Below are 9,666 nucleotides of genomic sequence, written 5' to 3' on the forward strand. Positions count from 1 at the left end.
GGGGAGGGGGAAGGGTAAGCTGGGACGAAGTGAGAGAGTGGCGTGGACACATATACACTACCAAATGTAACATAGATAGCTAGTGGGAAGCAGCCGCATAGCACAGGGAGATCAGCTCGGTGCTTTGTGACCCCCTAGAGGGGTGGGATAGGGAGGGTGGGAGGGAGACGCAAGAGGGAGGGGATATGGGGATAGATGTATACGTGTAGCTGATTCACTTTGTCATACAGCAGAAACTATCGCACCACTGTAGAGCAATTATACTTCAATAAAGATGTTTAAAAAATTAGTCAAGAACAAAGAGGGGAATTAACATGACATTGTAAATCGACTCTACTTTAATAAAATAAATTTTTTTAAAATGCATAGAGGGGGCATTTATTTTAAGGCCAAAGAGGCAGCCTCACGGCCCTCCGAAGGCCAGCCGTCTGGCCCCCTGGGTCTTCCCAGGATGATCTGGGTCCTGGGGGGTTGGGACCCAGGACTGTGTTCCCAGGCCTTTCCCACAGCATCTGTGGTCCGTGGACACAGCTCCCCTTCCTTCTGGATGTAGACCTGCCCTCCCTTCATCCTCTGCTCACACCACCTGTCACCACCACTCTCTGCTTCAAGTCCTACTCTGCCAAATTTTATTGTTCCACAAGTGCTTATTTGAACGAAGAAACCAAATGCGTTAGTTTTCCATGCATAATTGCTGTTGCCCTTGGAAACTGTTATTCTTTTATGGGGATGTGCCCCGGACACCCTTTCAGGAACTAGAGTGGATTAAGAGGGGCATCGAACCCCATTGGCATCTTGCCAGTTGGGGCTGTTCGGAGCACTTAATAAGAAAAGTTCAGTGAAGCGTGTGACGTGTGGCTTAAGGAATCAATAAAGAGTAGCTGTTCTGATGATTATAAAAAAGATCACTGTTCACAATTCACAGTATGATCTTTAGAGCACCTGTTTTAGATAGGAGGGGGAGTTCTGTTAGTTTGACTGGTTTGGTTTTTGATGTTTTTGAATAGAGTAGAGAGCAAAGGCAGTCAATCTAGGCTAAATAAAGCTTAATTTAGCAAATATTTTCACAGCTTGGTACTGTGTTTATTTGGAAAGATGTGGGTTAATCCCACGAGTTTTGGTGACAAGGGTTTCCAGAGTTCGAGCTCACCTGGCTTCCACAGGGCCCTGGAGTTTGTACTTGAGTCTCTTCTAGGAGCCTAAGATGCCACCCGGTAATGGGGGAAACATCAGCTTTCTTCTCCCGGGCTGGGGAGTTGGGACAAAGAACTTGTCCTGGGGAGCTGGTGACAGACAGCCCCCCGTGGGCTGAGGCTTCCCGGGGCCTGCTCCGTGGTCCCGTCAGACTTCATTTACCAAATACACATTCAAAACTAAAATTTAATAATCAAATTCATTATAAGAAGGGCATTAACACCCAAACGTCGGGGCATTCTGAGCACAGGTCCCTGGACATCTGTACTGGTGGCTAGCCCGGGAGCCAGCCCTGTCTCTTAGGGACACTTGACAAGGGTGGGGGGACCCCAGCACTCGGCCCCGCACCTGCCGCCCCCCGGCTTGGCCCGTTCCCTGCCGGGCCTCCAGAAGGGTCTGGATTGCAAGCCCTGGGCTCAGCCTCCACCGGCAGGGACAGCCTCACACCTCGTAGTCTTCAGGGTCTGGCCAGGCACTGGCGTGCGTCTCACAGGCTTGCGACACCGTTTGCTGTGTTTAATTGGCTCCTACGCACGGGGGCCAGCTTGTCCTGTCTCTCTGGTCCCCCAGTAGGTGGCCGCCCTCTCCTTCCTGGACCCGCCTACCCGGGCCGCTGCTCGGAGTTAGCCTGGGAAGCCCCCAGGCAAACCGTCCTGTATGCTCAGAGCTTTAGTCAGTGTGTTTTCCTGAAAGAGGGAGATTAGGGGATAGCTAGCAGTTTTAGGGGGAGCCTGGTAAAGAGGGCTTCCACTAGAGTGGCAAATCCATAAAAGAAGTAGTGAAAGAAGAGAAGGAGGGTTTCTGGTCCAGCGTGCAGGCAAACAGTCGACACACAGCTGGAGATTCCTTTCCTGCCAAGTCACGCAAGCTGCACATCAGGCTGTTACGAAACCATTTCCATGAAGCAAGTTTTCCAGTGAGGCAGGGTCGTTGATGGTCCCAGGAAAACCACTCTCCTTGCATTCAGGTTGGTTGGCGACATGGCCTTGGTGACCCCCGGCTGTGACCAGCACACTTCCGCGTGCTCCTCCCATCCCTGGACTTGTTAGACCCACCTCCTCACTTTGTTCTTTGGAAGGAAACCCATTGGGACGGGACAGAATTTTCTGGAGTGACGCTAGCATAGTTTTCTTGTCCAGCATCTTTCCTGGTCAAAGCTGGGTGGAGAGGCAGCCCGGGATTATCTTGGTTTTGGTTTGAACCTGAGTATGTTTGTTTTTTTTATAAATTAATTTATTTATTTTTGGCAGCATTGGGTCTTCATTGCTGTGTGTGGGCTTTCTCTCTAGTTGTGGCGAGCGGGGGCTACTCTTTTGCTGCGGTGCGTGGGCTTCTCTTGTTGCGGAGCACGGGCTCTAGGTGCGCGGGCTTCAGTGGTTGTGGCACGTGAGCTCAGTAGTTGTGGCTTGCAGGCTTAGTTGCTCCGAGGCATGTGGGATCTTCCCGGACCAGGGCTCGAACTCGTGTCCCCGGCATTGGCAGGCGGACTCTCAACCACTGCGCCACCAGGGAAGCCCTGAACCTGAGCATGTCCTGAACCTCCACAGGTCCACTTCCTCATCCCACGTGCAAAGGACCCCCGGCGGTATGTCAGTCCGAACGTGCACGCCCCGTGCTCCCAGCCCCGCCCTCACCTACCTGTCAGCTCCTCTCCACCGCCTCAGCAGAGCCCTCCTCATCCTCCAAACGCACAGCAAGAAAGTAAATCTCATTTCTTAGAAGATAAATCTTCTCGCAGGAGTTACTGCCTGACAGAGTCTGACGTGTGCTTCAGGATAGGCTGCCTTCTCTGAGAAGGATGTTCTTCTTGATGCCCCTGCCTTGTTACCGCCACTATCCAATACTCATGAAATCCTGTTAGCTTCACCTCCGAAGTAGAGGGGATTTGACTGCGTTCCTCTATACACACTCCCCATGACTCCTCCTCACTTCCAGCCCGCCTCACCTCTCCTCTGGACCATCGCCAAGGCTCTTAGCTGGGTTTTCTGCCTCTAGACTCTTCTCTCCCCACCCCTTTCTTTAAGAGACTCCAGATGCAAATTCAATCATGTTACTTTCCTGTTCGAAATCCTTTCCAACAAATCGGAAAGTGCACAGGATAAAGCCCAAGTTCCTTGACCTGGCACACGGGGCCCTCTAAGATCTGGCCTTGCTTTACCTTTGCAATCTTACGTCCTGTCGTCTGAAGCACAAATCACCGGTCTCAACTGGTCCAGTCAGTTTCACTCGTCCTCCGAGATGGTTTCCAGCCTCCATTTTCTGAGAAGGCTCCCTCGCTGTACCCCTCTGCCCTCGGCCAGGACTGTGCCCTGCTCCGGGTCTGTCATAGCACCGATCGCGGAGTCACTGTGACCATCTGTCTTCTCCTAGTACGTGGTGACTCCCTCCTGTGTCCGGGGCACATTGTGGAAATATTCAGATTAAAGCACTTAACTTATTCAGAAATATGCATGGAAATGTTGATTGGGACACCGTCAGACCTTTGAAGACAACCCCCAAATATATATTTCTTAATTCGGCAAGTGGTTTATTTTGAGACAGCTATACGTCGACATTTTTGTTTTTAAAGGCTTATCTATTGGAAACTAACTATACTTCAAAAAAATAAAGAGCTTGTATATAAAAGAGGCCCAAAGTCTGTTTTTAAAAGAGACGCGCCCCAGTCTCCCTCACAGCCTCAGGTACGTGACCGCTGAAGCAACGCGGTGTTGTGAAGTCTTTCACCTTCTCTAAGGATGCCCAGAAAATTATCTTAGATGGATATAGATGCGAGAGAAAATGGGCAAGTCAAAGTGGAGCATGCTCTTTCAGCCTCCTTAGCAATATGGGGGAAGGAAGACTGGGGACGCCCGCCAAGGGTCAGAAATAGAAACGTCTTTCTGCCCTAAAGCCATGAAAGCTGGGGCAAACTTGGAGGCAGCATTCGTTTGCCTGGGAAGCCTCAGTGACTGTCAACCTTCCAAGGAGGATGACGCTGTAGGAGTGGGTAGAAGTACGTCGTATTCCTAGAATAGGGCAGCAAAAGTCCCTCTGTTGAGCAAAAGTCACCATGCTGAGCTGAAGGAGTCTGCTGGCGCAGGACAGAATGTTCCAGCACAGGGAGAGCTCTGTCGGAGCACAGGTTGTGAAAGAGGCGAGTGTCTTCTGTGGGGAACAGCTCACTGTCACCTACAACACTAGGTGAAAGGCTACCGTGAAGCCGCCTTATTGAGTCTGGGGTTCCACACCCCCAGCTGTCACGGATGCCATGAGTCTGAGGAATTTCCCTGTGAGTGAACCAGGGAAGTCCAAGGCTGATGGAGACAAGGCAGGCTGGCCTGGGCAGAAGGCTGGCTCCCGCCCTGCAGAGGAGGCACCAGCTGTTGTCACCTCAGCCCCGCCTTGGAGGTGTCGGCATGCTTCACTGGGCCTATTTGAGGGAGGTGACCTGAGCCCGGGTGTCACGAAGTTCTTGATGGACAGTTTGCCCTCACCGCTTCCTCATGCAGCTTCAGCCTGAGCAAGGTCAGGCCACAGCCGCCGCTGAGGTTTCCCCGGAAGGCACCCTCCTTTCTCTCTGCCATCCCTTTGGGCTCCTGCACCCTCTGGTTTTGACTGTGTTTCACGAACAAGGGCCAGCAGCTTGCCAGCATGCCAAGGTCAGAGCCTGTGGGAACTGCCCTCACCTGCGGCTGTGGGTCTGAGAATAAACGTGAGGTCCAGAGGTGGTCCTGGTTAGGGTAGGATTAGGGTTAGTGTAAGGGTAGGATTAGGGTTAGGGTTAGGGGTTAGGGTTAGGGTTTGGGGTAGGGGTTAGGGGTTAGGGGTTAGGGGTTAGGGTTAGGGTTAGGGTTAGGGTCAGGGTCCTCCGAAGGCCAGCCGTCTGGCCCCCTGGGTCTTCCCAGGATGATCTGGGTCCTGGGGGGTTGGGACCCAGGACTGTGTTCCCAGGCCTTTCCCACAGCATCTGTGGTCCGTGGACACAGCTCCCCTTCCTTCTGGATGTAGACCTGCCCTCCCTTCATCCTCTGCTCACACCACCTGTCACCACCACTCTCTGCTTCAAGTCCTACTCTGCCAAATTTTATTGTTCCACAAGTGCTTATTTGAACGAAGAAACCAAATGCGTTAGTTTTCCATGCATAATTGCTGTTGCCCTTGGAAACTGTTATTCTTTTATGGGGATGTGCCCCGGACACCCTTTCAGGAACTAGAGTGGATTAAGAGGGGCATCGAACCCCATTGGCATCTTGCCAGTTGGGGCTGTTCGGAGCACTTAATAAGAAAAGTTCAGTGAAGCGTGTGACGTGTGGCTTAAGGAATCAATAAAGAGTAGCTGTTCTGATGATTATAAAAAAGATCACTGTTCACAATTCACAGTATGATCTTTAGAGCACCTGTTTTAGATAGGAGGGGGAGTTCTGTTAGTTTGACTGGTTTGGTTTTTGATGTTTTTGAATAGAGTAGAGAGCAAAGGCAGTCAATCTAGGCTAAATAAAGCTTAATTTAGCAAATATTTTCACAGCTTGGTACTGTGTTTATTTGGAAAGATGTGGGTTAATCCCACGAGTTTTGGTGACAAGGGTTTCCAGAGTTCGAGCTCACCTGGCTTCCACAGGGCCCTGGAGTTTGTACTTGAGTCTCTTCTAGGAGCCTAAGATGCCACCCGGTAATGGGGGAAACATCAGCTTTCTTCTCCCGGGCTGGGGAGTTGGGACAAAGAACTTGTCCTGGGGAGCTGGTGACAGACAGCCCCCCGTGGGCTGAGGCTTCCCGGGGCCTGCTCCGTGGTCCCGTCAGACTTCATTTACCAAATACACATTCAAAACTAAAATTTAATAATCAAATTCATTATAAGAAGGGCATTAAAACCCAAACGTCGGGGCATTCTGAGCACAGGTCCCTGGACATCTGTACTGGTGGCTAGCCCGGGAGCCAGCCCTGTCTCTTAGGGACACTTGACAAGGGTGGGGGGACCCCAGCACTCGGCCCCGCACCTGCCGCCCCCCGGCTTGGCCCGTTCCCTGCCGGGCCTCCAGAAGGGTCTGGATTGCAAGCCCTGGGCTCAGCCTCCACCGGCAGGGACAGCCTCACACCTCGTAGTCTTCAGGGTCTGGCCAGGCACTGGCGTGCGTCTCACAGGCTTGCGACACCGTTTGCTGTGTTTAATTGGCTCCTACGCACGGGGGCCAGCTTGTCCTGTCTCTCTGGTCCCCCAGTAGGTGGCCGCCCTCTCCTTCCTGGACCCGCCTACCCGGGCCGCTGCTCGGAGTTAGCCTGGGAAGCCCCCAGGCAAACCGTCCTGTATGCTCAGAGCTTTAGTCAGTGTGTTTTCCTGAAAGAGGGAGATTAGGGGATAGCTAGCAGTTTTAGGGGGAGCCTGGTAAAGAGGGCTTCCACTAGAGTGGCAAATCCATAAAAGAAGTAGTGAAAGAAGAGAAGGAGGGTTTCTGGTCCAGCGTGCAGGCAAACAGTCGACACACAGCTGGAGATTCCTTTCCTGCCAAGTCACGCAAGCTGCACATCAGGCTGTTACGAAACCATTTCCATGAAGCAAGTTTTCCAGTGAGGCAGGGTCGTTGATGGTCCCAGGAAAACCACTCTCCTTGCATTCAGGTTGGTTGGCGACATGGCCTTGGTGACCCCCGGCTGTGACCAGCACACTTCCGCGTGCTCCTCCCATCCCTGGACTTGTTAGACCCACCTCCTCACTTTGTTCTTTGGAAGGAAACCCATTGGGACGGGACAGAATTTTCTGGAGTGACGCTAGCATAGTTTTCTTGTCCAGCATCTTTCCTGGTCAAAGCTGGGTGGAGAGGCAGCCCGGGATTATCTTGGTTTTGGTTTGAACCTGAGTATGTTTGTTTTTTTTATAAATTAATTTATTTATTTTTGGCAGCATTGGGTCTTCATTGCTGTGTGTGGGCTTTCTCTCTAGTTGTGGCGAGCGGGGGCTACTCTTTTGCTGCGGTGCGTGGGCTTCTCTTGTTGCGGAGCACGGGCTCTAGGTGCGCGGGCTTCAGTGGTTGTGGCACGTGAGCTCAGTAGTTGTGGCTTGCAGGCTTAGTTGCTCCGAGGCATGTGGGATCTTCCCGGACCAGGGCTCGAACTCGTGTCCCCGGCATTGGCAGGCGGACTCTCAACCACTGCGCCACCAGGGAAGCCCTGAACCTGAGCATGTCCTGAACCTCCACAGGTCCACTTCCTCATCCCACGTGCAAAGGACCCCCGGCGGTATGTCAGTCCGAACGTGCACGCCCCGTGCTCCCAGCCCCGCCCTCACCTACCTGTCAGCTCCTCTCCACCGCCTCAGCAGAGCCCTCCTCATCCTCCAAACGCACAGCAAGAAAGTAAATCTCATTTCTTAGAAGATAAATCTTCTCGCAGGAGTTACTGCCTGACAGAGTCTGACGTGTGCTTCAGGATAGGTTGCCTTCTCTGAGAAGGATGTTCTTCTTGATGCCCCTGCCTTGTTACCGCCAGTATCCAATACTCATGAAATCCTGTTAGCTTCACCTCCAAAGTAGAGGGGATTTGACTGCGTTCCTCTATACACACTCCCCATGACTCCTCCTCACTTCCAGCCCGCCTCACCTCTCCTCTGGACCATCGCCAAGGCTCTTAGCTGGGTTTTCTGCCTCTAGACTCTTCTCTCCCCACCCCTTTCTTTAAGAGACTCCAGATGCAAATTCAATCATGTTACTTTCCTGTTCGAAATCCTTTCCAACAAATCGGAAAGTGCACAGGATAAAGCCCAAGTTCCTTGACCTGGCACACGGGGCCCTCTAAGATCTGGCCTTGCTTTACCTTTGCAATCTTACGTCCTGTCGTCTGAAGCACAAATCACCGGTCTCAACTGGTCCAGTCAGTTTCACTCGTCCTCCGAGATGGTTTCCAGCCTCCATTTTCTGAGAAGGCTCCCTCGCTGTACCCCTCTGCCCTCGGCCAGGACTGTGCCCTGCTCCGGGTCTGTCATAGCACCGATCGCAGAGTCACTGTGACCATCTGTCTTCTCCTAGTACGTGGTGACTCCCTCCTGTGTCCGGGGCACATTGTGGAAATATTCAGATTAAAGCACTTAACTTATTCAGAAATATGCATGGAAATGTTGATTGGGACACCGTCAGACCTTTGAAGACAACCCCCAAATATATATTTCTTAATTCGGCAAGTGGTTTATTTTGAGACAGCTATACGTCGACATTTTTGTTTTTAAAGGCTTATCTATTGGAAACTAACTATACTTCAAAAAAATAAAGAGCTTGTATATAAAAGAGGCCCAAAGTCTGTTTTTAAAAGAGACGCGCCCCAGTCTCCCTCACAGCCTCAGGTACGTGACCGCTGAAGCAACGCGGTGTTGTGAAGTCTTTCACCTTCTCTAAGGATGCCCAGAAAATTATCTTAGATGGATATAGATGCGAGAGAAAATGGGCAAGTCAAAGTGGAGCATGCTCTTTCAGCCTCCTTAGCAATATGGGGGAAGGAAGACTGGGGACGCCCGCCAAGGGTCAGAAATAGAAACGTCTTTCTGCCCTAAAGCCATGAAAGCTGGGGCAAACTTGGAGGCAGCATTCGTTTGCCTGGGAAGCCTCAGTGACTGTCAACCTTCCAAGGAGGATGACGCTGTAGGAGTGGGTAGAAGTACGTCGTATTCCTAGAATAGGGCAGCAAAAGTCCCTCTGTTGAGCAAAAGTCACCATGCTGAGCTGAAGGAGTCTGCTGGCGCAGGACAGAATGTTCCAGCACAGGGAGAGCTCTGTCGGAGCACAGGTTGTGAAAGAGGCGAGTGTCTTCTGTGGGGAACAGCTCACTGTCACCTACAACACTAGGTGAAAGGCTACCGTGAAGCCGCCTTATTGAGTCTGGGGTTCCACACCCCCAGCTGTCACGGATGCCATGAGTCTGAGGAATTTCCCTGTGAGTGAACCAGGGAAGTCCAAGGCTGATGGAGACAAGGCAGGCTGGCCTGGGCAGAAGGCTGGCTCCCGCCCTGCAGAGGAGGCACCAGCTGTTGTCACCTCAGCCCCGCCTTGGAGGTGTCGGCATGCTTCACTGGGCCTATTTGAGGGAGGTGACCTGAGCCCGGGTGTCACGAAGTTCTTGATGGACAGTTTGCCCTCACCGCTTCCTCATGCAGCTTCAGCCTGAGCAAGGTCAGGCCACAGCCGCCGCTGAGGTTTCCCCGGAAGGCACCCTCCTTTCTCTCTGCCATCCCTTTGGGCTCCTGCACCCTCTGGTTTTGACTGTGTTTCACGAACAAGGGCCAGCAGCTTGCCAGCATGCCAAGGTCAGAGCCTGTGGGAACTGCCCTCACCTGCGGCTGTGGGTCTGAGAATAAACGTGAGGTCCAGAGGTGGTCCTGGTTAGGGTAGGATTAGGGTTAGTGTAAGGGTAGGATTAGGGTTAGGGTTAGGGGTTAGGGTTAGGGTTTGGGGTAGGGGTTAGGGGTTAGGGGTTAGGGGTTAGGGTTAGGGTTAGGGTTAGGGTCAGGGT

The 9,666-nt window shown here is 52.3% G+C and overlaps 1 long non-coding RNA gene and 1 pseudogene across 2 annotated transcripts in view; one reads left to right on the top strand and one right to left on the bottom strand.

The window, feature by feature from the left end:
* LOC114487100 (uncharacterized) overlaps nucleotides 1–1,672 on the bottom strand; it is an 8,249-nt gene extending 6,577 nt beyond the window's left edge. Inside the window, exon 1 of one of the 2 annotated variants that reach the window (XR_003681803.2) lies at nucleotides 1,151–1,672. This is a non-coding gene — a long non-coding RNA (uncharacterized lncRNA). The remainder of the gene's footprint in view (nucleotides 1–1,150) is intronic. The other variant, XR_003681802.2, reaches the window with a different exon arrangement.
* A 7,578-nt stretch (nucleotides 1,673–9,250) lies between these two features.
* Nucleotides 9,251–9,666, top strand: part of LOC112062306 (60S ribosomal protein L15-like) — a 9,291-nt pseudogene continuing 8,875 nt past the window's right edge.

Source organism: Physeter macrocephalus, chromosome 11 (assembly GCF_002837175.3).
Source record: "Physeter macrocephalus isolate SW-GA chromosome 11, ASM283717v5, whole genome shotgun sequence".
NCBI classification, from domain to species: Eukaryota; Metazoa; Chordata; class Mammalia; order Artiodactyla; family Physeteridae; genus Physeter; species Physeter macrocephalus.